Below are 8332 nucleotides of genomic sequence, written 5' to 3' on the forward strand. Positions count from 1 at the left end.
TCTGTCGGCTCCTGCGCGGCATTCGGTGTTCCAGACCCCCTTTACCTCACTATGCATCTTTTTGGGACGTTTCCAAGGTCCTTGAGCTCTGGCCGGACAACGACAGTTTGTCTCTCCGTCAATTGTCTGCCAAGCTTGCCTTGCTTCTTTGTCTCGTGTCGTTCCGTCGCGTTTCCGATGTTCTGGCCTTTGATGTTTCTTCTTTTTCTTTCTCCCCTACGGGCGTTTCCATTCGTGTCTCACGCCGAACTAAATCTCATTCCCCATCGGTTTCTTATCCTTACTTCACGGACAGACCTCGGTTGTGTGTGGCGCTTTGCGTTTTAGCTTACATTCACGCGGCTAAACCTTTTCGCTCCTCTGTTCATCTCCTACGGTCGTCCTTCATGCCCGGTTTCGAGTCCCACCTTGGCCAGGTGGGTTTGCTGGATCCTTCAGTTAGCTGATGTTCCGGACTCTTTCGGGGCCCACTCGGTTAAGGGTGCAGCTGCTTTGGCAGCTTTCTCTGCAGGCAGTTCCATGGCCGACATCATGGTCTAGAGAGTCCACGTTCCGGACTTTTTATTTTCGCCCCCAGTCTCATGCTTCTTTTAGTTTTATGGCTGGGTGTTAAAATTGCAAAATACAAAGCCTCCTGTCTTGCTATAAAATTGGAGATTCATCTGAATTTTATTAAAGACAGGAGGCGCGTATTCCCCCCCCCCTTTTTTTGTCTTCCCTCTGGTTTTTTTCTATTGTTTCACCTTTTCGGGGGTTATTAGCATGTTTATTGGCAGTATTTATTTCATTGTTTGTTTTTCAATTTTCTAATTTTATACGTGCCTCTTTTTATCACCAGGTATTTCTTGTTGTAATTGCATGGTACTCTCACGTATTTGTTCTCCTTTTCAGGCCGGTCCTCTGCTATCTAAGGTGCTCGTGGATCCTGTTTGTTGAATTTCTGCTGAGATGTTCGCTGTTTTCCTGTTCGGCTTATCCCGGCAAAGAAAGAGGAGGAGTGACCGGACTTTGTATCATAGGGTCTTTGGGCTCTGTTCTTATTGGTTATTGTTCTTTTAACTGTTTTGCTGCTGGAGGTTATTCAGTAAAGGAAGTTATGCAAAACACTCGCCTCCTGTCTTTCAGATTAATCTCCAATTGCTTGTAAAGATATGGCTCATGTAATCGATACTGTTCCCCAATCAATTTTTGAACTTAAATTGTTAACATTTCTTGGTTTTGAGATTTCAGCTCATGGACAAGGAACAACCAGCAATGAACTGCTAGAAGCAATTATAAAGTATTATTAGATTGCTAAATTATGCTCAACTCTTTGTAGAGAATTATAATGAACCTTTGCATGTCTCAAATTAGGAATTAGGATACTTTTCTTAACAGTAAAAATACTGTTATCGAAACAAATTTGTATGTTTATAAAATCCATGTGAAAATACTCCTTTTGCATTGTTATCTTATGTGTATAAGTATACAGAAAGAAAATACACTCTCTTTACAGAAATTACTGATGGCCATTTCTGTTGTATTACTTAAGTCATGAATTACCTCAAAAACAGACTATAGCTATAGTTGCTCAAGTAAAAGGAACATAAAAGTGTTTGGTTGAGATGGTTTTCTACCATAGATGATCCCCAGTTAAATGTTGGGTTGTGATAAAACATTTTACAGCAATATATTATACAGACGGATCAGCTGTTAAATTTACTAAACCAAATGTTAACAAATCTGCTGACTGTGGGATTGTTAAATAATCCACACCAAAACCTTGAGAGTTGTATGCAGGTGATTATTCAGCTCAATATGCTCAGATTTATGCCTTTACTCTTGCAAGAAAACATGCTCGATAAAAGACCAGTCTTCATTGTCACTGATTCAGCTTATTTACACTTTGCGTTCTAATATTTTTTATAATTTTGATAACAATACTAAGTATTAATAATAATTCTAATATTTTTTGCACAAGCCACTGAAACACATTGCACATAAAGAGAAAGCCCTATTTGTCCTGAAAAATATAGAATGTGTGTGGGTACGCTAAGCCAGAATGAGGGAAATTACGGCTGAACAAGGACATAGCTGAAATTGAGAAAAATGTCTTCTACTCACAAAGTAGCTTAACCCACTGAACGCCGCTAAGGACGTACAGGTACGTCTACAAAACCGGTGGCATCATGCTCTTCTTTACTGTAACGTAAGGAAGTTCTACTTTACTCAGAGGGTGGTGGATACATAGAACAGTCTTCCAGTAGAAGTGGTGGAGGCTAAAAAAGTGAGGGAATTTAAGCAGGAAAGGGATAGACATAAAGCTATCCTCACTAAAGGACCTGACCAAAGACTGTTAGGGGTTTAAACCTCTTACATCAGGAAAAATGGGCAGACTAGATGAGCCGAATGGTTCTTATCTGCCGTCAAATTCTGTGTTTATACGAGAGTAAATAGGAAAGCTTGTGGGAGAGCCAGAGGCGTATCTACTGAAAATAGTGCCTATGGCAAGCACTGAAATTGCGCCCCTGTCCAAATATCTAAAACCAATTTATTAGCCCCTGCTGCCTATATATATTAGTCCCTGCTGCCGATATAAATATTAGACCCTGCTGCCGATAGCAGGTATAGATCAACACACAAACCCAGATCAATTGAAATTCACGTGTGATCTCAACACTGAAGTTATATATGAAATAAACAGAATCAGACATACAAATGATACACAATGGTATACAATGATAATATATGAAATGTAGCATCGCAGGTATAGATCAAATAAATACATGGAAACAGCATTGCAGGTATTAATCAACTGAATAAGACATATTAACCCTGTATTTGCAGGTATACATAAATAATGATAATAAACCAGGAATGTATGGGGCGCAGGAACATATATAGGGAGAAAAATAAAAACAACACAATATAGTGTAGACTGTGCTTCCGATGTAAGTGGTAAAGTGATATGTTGCACTCACAAGTGTAAGAGACAAATCCAACCCATCAACATGGACTGTAAAGAGGCTTTTAATATTCTTCAGTGAAAATCTAAAAAACAAGCTTAAAATGGTGCAGAATCTTAGGTAAAACGAATATACCAAATAGAAATGCACTCACATATTTTCCATGCATAAAAATGCATATACAGGCATAGGTTAAAGTCCAACTAAATCTTTTTCTACGCGTTTCGCCCTTAGGCTTCTTCAGGAAATCAATTGGTGCGGGTCTCTGTCTGTGTCAGCAAAATCAGCAATCCGTAAGTATCTCTGTTCGTTCTGTCTGTTCTTTTATAGTGGTTTATATGTGGATTTCCGGATGTGTCATCGCGTATTTGACCTTTGTTCTCTGTTGTCATTACGTTTTTTTCTGTTATTCAGGTTGTTCTCTCGTTGTTTAATAAAGTTTGTCGACGGGATCATCGGGAAGAGCAAGGACCGCGTCATCACCTACGTATGGGTGTTTCTATGTGTCACTCAAAAAACAAAAATAGGATGTTAATTTATTCAGAGCAACCTACATCGGGCGATCGCGGCTTATATCCACCAAGGTAACACCGTCAGCGGAGAAAAACGTGAATGAGATTTAAAAGAATTGGATATAAAAGAGTTCAAAAGAGGTTACGATACCTCCACAAAGGGGTTGCGATACCTCCACTTTAAAAGCAGGACAAACGGAACGTGCAGAGACCCAAACCAAAGGAGATGAAGATTCGAAAAAGACGGAAAAACGGAGAACCGATCTATGAACTCAAGGATGAATAATGTGGTATTGCTTATGTGTTATGAAAATTGAAACTTATTTAAAATTATGTGGAATGTGTATAAAAAACCAGAAAGGGTTCTACACAACTCCCAACGTTCATAAAGTGTACATGCTTATTGGATACGTATGTGGCTCAATATCTTCGAGTTGAGCTCTGATTCAAATAAATCGCGGAAATAAAATAATTGAATGATCAATGTATATTTATATTATCCTAATGTCTGAATGTTAATAATGAGTGTTGAATGGTGAAATAATGTGTGTGTTAGGTTAAAATAACGATTTATCAATAACATATTATGTGTTCCATGTTATATTATTTGTGCGGATTGTGGCTAATGTGAATGTATTGCTGTGTGAGTGTGTGTAATTAATATAAAATAATCCTATCTGTGGATAGGATGATGTGTGAATAGGATAATGTGTGGATCTGTGGATAGGATGATATGTGGATGTATGTGATGGGTGTGGAGATCTCCTATGTATATTTATCGGTGCATAATGTATCATGTGTGTAATTAATATAAAATAATCCTGTCTGTGTCAGGATAATGTGTGGATGTGTGTGATAAGTGTGGATTTGTGTATGTATATCCTATATGTGTATATAGGTGTATATCAGAATTAAACATAGTGTCATCCATAATATCTTATGTATATTGAAATTGTCTCATATGTATTAAAAATTGTTAGATCCAAAGTGATATGAATATAAATTCATATGTTTAGTATGATGTCACTAAAGTAAAAAAATAACTAATCAGAAATGTCTTAAAATGATCATAAATATTTATGTTATAAATAATAATGATAATGAATAAAAATCTGAATCAATAAAATATGATTGATCACTAATCCTAAAAGGATAAAATATAATATTATATTTATAGATTTAGAAATGAAAAATAAATTATACATAAAATTATTTTGGTAAAATTTATATAATAATGATAATAAATATAATATTTTTTATTAAAAATAATTTTTTAAAACGAATAAATGAACTGTATTTTAATTCACAATGATTAAGATAGTTAAAATTAGAAAAAATTAGAAAAAATGTTTAATCCATAAACGCTAAAATATCTAATTCCATGTTTAATCCACCTTTTTTATGAGTTTGAAATTTGTAAATCCATTCAGTCTCTCTTTTAGCTAGTTGTTCTTTTATATTTCCCCCTCGCCAATGTGGGGTAACTACATCGATACCCATAATTTTAAAACTATCAAGAGAGAATTGTTTGCAATTAATTGCGTGCCTGGGAACACTATGTTTAAGATTTTTATTCTTGATACCTCCGATGTGTTCTAGTGCTCTTGTTTTCAGCTTCCTAGACGTACGTCCTATATATTGCGCACCGCACTTACATTCCAATAAATAAATCACGTTTGTCGTGTTACAGTGAATAAATTGTTTCACTTTAAATTCTTTTCCTGTATTTGTGCATTTGAAACTGATGTTTTTCTTCTCTTGTAGGTTGCATGTTTTGCACAATTTACACCTACCACATTTGTGGAATCCTGGTGTTCTAGCAATGAAACAGTTTTGGACGTTTTTCTTTTTTATTTCGGGTAGTGCACTGGGTGCTAATATCGATTTTAAATTGTCAGTTTTTTTATATATAACATTGGGGTACTCAGGTATAATATCTTTTAAAACATTGTCCTGTTTTAAAATAGGCCAACATTATTTAATTGCTTTTTTAATTTCAAAGGCCTTATCATTATATTTGGTAAAAAAGGCAAATTCAAAGTTTTTATTTGATTGTAATTGATTCTTTTTAAAAAAATCCTCTCTTTTTCTTTGTTTAATGGATGTAAAACTTTTTTCTAATAGATCATGCGGATAATTTTTTTCTTCAAATTTAGAGATTAGTCTTTTACTTTGAGCTACAAATTCTTTTTCTTCTGTGCAATTTCTTCGGATCCTGGCTAATTGTCCTTTCGGAATGTTCTGTAGCCAGTTTGGATGGTGACAACTATTAAAATGAATAAAACCATTCCTATCTGTTGGTTTGAAAAAAGTCTTGGTGTAGATGTCCTCCCCGTGTGTATATAAGGTGAGATCCAAAAAGTCAATCTCTTTTTCGTTTATGCAAGAGGTAAATTGAAGATTGTATTCATTTTGATTAACATATCCAATAAAAGACTCCAAATGATCTCTGGATCCATCCCAGATGATTAAGACGTCATCTATGTAGCGTCGCCAGAGGACCAGATTTGCGTGAAAAGGATTGTTGGACCAAATGTATTTTTCCTCCCAGTCTGCCACATAGAGATTGGCATAACTGGGCGCAAATCTGGTCCCCATGGCAGTCCCACACAATTGCAGAAAAAAATTTGATTGGAACCAAAAATAATTATGTGTGAGAATGAACTGGATACATTTTAAAATAAATTGTCGTTGTAAAAGATCCATCTTAATGTCTTTACTTAATACTCTTTCAATGGTCTGTATTCCCTTATCATGGGGAATTACTGTATATAGTGATGAGACGTCGATCGTAGCCCAAATATAATTGGGCAGCCACTTAATTGGGCAGCCATACATAAATAATGTATGGAAACATAGCACAGCAGATATGGATCTACAGAATAACACAAAAACCCATCTTTGCAGGTATAGATCAATTGGAATTCACATAAAAACACGACATTAAAGGTATATTTAAAACCCCCTAAATTACAGGCATAGATCACAGGTTGGTCCGCACTGCCCACATAGAACCTGACCAGCACCCAGGTCACACACACAAAAGATTTGCCACCTTTTGTCCCCAAATAGCCCAGCACAAGTCAACTTTGTCCCCAAACAGCCTGGCCTGTGCCCTCTTTGTCCCATAAACACCCTGCCTGTGCCATCTTGGTCCCCAAGGGTCAAACTTCCTGCTAGTGCCATCTTTGCCCTTCCACAATTATACATCTATGATACACAAACACTTTTACAGTCACTCACTAATTCACACCTTCATTCAGACAACTCATCCACACATTAACTCATGCTCTCCCTCATTCAGAGAACTCATCCACATATTAACTCATGCTCTCCCTCATTCAGACAACTCATCCACATATTAACTCATGCTCTCCCTCATTCAGACAATATATTCACATATTAACTCATGCTCTCCCTCATTCACTCAATGCATCCACACATTAATTCACACTCTTTACTTATATCTACCCCCTCTACCTCCCTTGTCACTTTCTAACCCCTTTCCCTCCCTTATCACTTTCTACCCCCTCTCCCTCCCTTACCACTTTCTACCCTCTCTCCCTCCCTTACCACTTTCTACCCTCTCCCCCTCCCTTATCACTTTCTACCCCCTCTCCCTCCCTTATCACTTTCTACCCCCTCTCCCTCCCTTATCACTTTCTACCCCCTCTCCCTCCCTTATCACTTTCTACCCCCTCTCCCTTATCACTTTCTACCCTCTCCCCCTCCCTTATCACTTTCTACCCTCTCCCCCTCCCTTATCACTTTCTATCCTCTCCCCCTCCCTTATCACTTTCCATCCTCTCCCCCTCCCTTATCACTTTCTACCCTCTCCCCCTTTGTAGTTCTCTCACCTTGAGGTCCAGCGACGGGAGCAGGAGTCTTCTGTCTTCCTGCACTGCCCGCTGCTTCACTGCTGAGCGCCGTAATATGACGTCATATTTCGGCGCTCAACAGTGAAGCAGCGGGCACCAGCGAGCAACTTTTAAACGCAGTCTTTTTTTTTTTGATGCGGGGGAGAACGAGGGGCGATGAGCGGTTGCTAGGCGCCCCTCTCTCTCCTCCGCATAAAAAAAAAACAAAAAAAAGACGGCGTTTAAAAGCCGCTCACTGGTGGCCGCCGCTTCACTGCTGAAATATGACATCATATTACGGCGCTCAGCATGAAATGCCAGCACCGGGACGGAGGTAGAGGCCTCGTGGAGGAGAATGAGGGGCGCCTCTCTCTCCTCCGCATAAAAAAAAAAAAGGAGTTTAAAAGCCGCTCACTGGCGCCCCCTTTCCAGAGGCGCCTATGGCACAAGAGCTGTATTTGAGCTATAATGAAGGCCTAATCCTAGAGAGCTGTTACAGGAAGAGCTTGGCTGGACATGTATAATGTCTCAATAAATCAGTGAGATTTATTCTGCCTACTAACCCATTAAACTATACATTGTGAAGGGCCAGCTCAGCATTTTTTGGTGGAGAATCCTGCCAGCACTTGCCCTTCAGAGTAAATAGCGAACCACAACTCTCGTGCAAACAATGCAAACAAACCCCTCTGAGTTTAATAAAAAGCAAAGGACACTATTTACACGGGTAACTTTATATCAAATATAAGATCCACATCCCATCATCAGGCTCAATATGAAATGGCCAGGTATGGATGTAATGGCGCTCAAAGGTTCAGACAATGTCAAAATAATTCAAATAGAATTCCAGGCTGGGAAGTTATCCTGACAAGAAATGTTGAAGCAGAAATATTAATCTCTAATTCCCTAACCATAATCGGCATATTTAAATTATAGTTTATAGCATAAAAAGCTCTTTGACGAGACGAGCAAAGTGTTGTTTTAAGCATTTGGTGACGTGCAACACAAATTCAATATGTCA

This window comes from Spea bombifrons, chromosome 5 (genome assembly GCF_027358695.1).
Source record: "Spea bombifrons isolate aSpeBom1 chromosome 5, aSpeBom1.2.pri, whole genome shotgun sequence".
Lineage (NCBI taxonomy): Eukaryota > Metazoa > Chordata > Amphibia > Anura > Pelobatidae > Spea > Spea bombifrons.